This window comes from Trachymyrmex cornetzi, unplaced genomic scaffold (assembly GCF_001594075.2).
Source record: "Trachymyrmex cornetzi isolate Tcor2-1 unplaced genomic scaffold, Tcor1.1 scaffold103, whole genome shotgun sequence".
In the NCBI taxonomy this organism is placed as follows: Eukaryota; Metazoa; Arthropoda; class Insecta; order Hymenoptera; family Formicidae; genus Trachymyrmex; species Trachymyrmex cornetzi.
The window spans coordinates 35,395-36,487 of NW_017295576.1; positions in this window are offsets into that span (position 1 = coordinate 35,395).

The following is a 1,093-nucleotide window of genomic DNA, read 5'->3' on the forward strand; positions in this document are numbered from 1 at the left end:
AATGTGGAAAATATGGCTGACCATCGTGCGAACGTTGAGGACATGGATGGTGTAAATACGGCCAAGTTATTTGAAGCGATAGAAGTGGAATTTGAAGACATGGAGGACGATACCGAGTGTTGTGCTGATGTGAGTGACATCAATACAGATCATGTTGAGAAATTTGTGCAATCTTCGAAAATCCGTGCATTGACCAGCCGTACTAAGCACTGTATAATCAGCTGTTATTATACAGAGAGGTGCAATGATGCTCCTATCTACTGTGCAATGTGCATGATTGAGTTGCGGAATATTGTCGATAAAGGAATGTATCTTGTCAGGAATCACAAAGAATGTTCTTTCTATGCACTAGACTTCAGGTGGTCGTGCCATGAATGTGGAGAAAAAATGTACATTGTATACCCATGCAACGTGTGTCCATTCTGCACACATGAAAAAACTATTGAAAAGTCGTCCAACGATACTGAATGTCTTGTTCGTTTAGACGATGGCAATATAGATCGTGTAGTGAAATTTGTGCAGCCTTCGGAAATCGAAGCATTGAACATTTATACAGATCACTGCATAATCAATTGTTATTACAGATCAAGAGGTGGTGACGACGCCGATGTAGCAATATGAACAGATTGCATGGCTTCTCCGCCGAATTACAAGTATTTGAAGAATTCTTTGCGGAATATCGGCGCTGAAGGAATGTATCTCATCAGGAAGCTCCAAGGTGAGATTTCTATGTGGAATATTGGCGCTGAAGGAATGTATCTCGTCAGAAAGCACCGAGACTGGTCTCACTATACACCAGGTATCGACCAGTGCTTGATATGCGAAGATACGATGTACACTGTATTTCCACGCAGCGTGTGCCCACTCTGCACACATTGAAAAACTATTCAGTGCTCCGTGTAAGAGTGCAAGTGCTTCGTGGAAGAGTGTGACGTGATTTAAAGACTGAAAAAAAGACATGGAAAATCACGAGCGAGTGGAACGCGAACTGCTGGAGCAGTGCGACCAGGTCTACTCTGGCGGGGTGTTTCGCGTGGCTGCAGCGATGCGACGAGTGCATCGAGCAGCTGGAAGAACTGTGCCGTACCAAGCG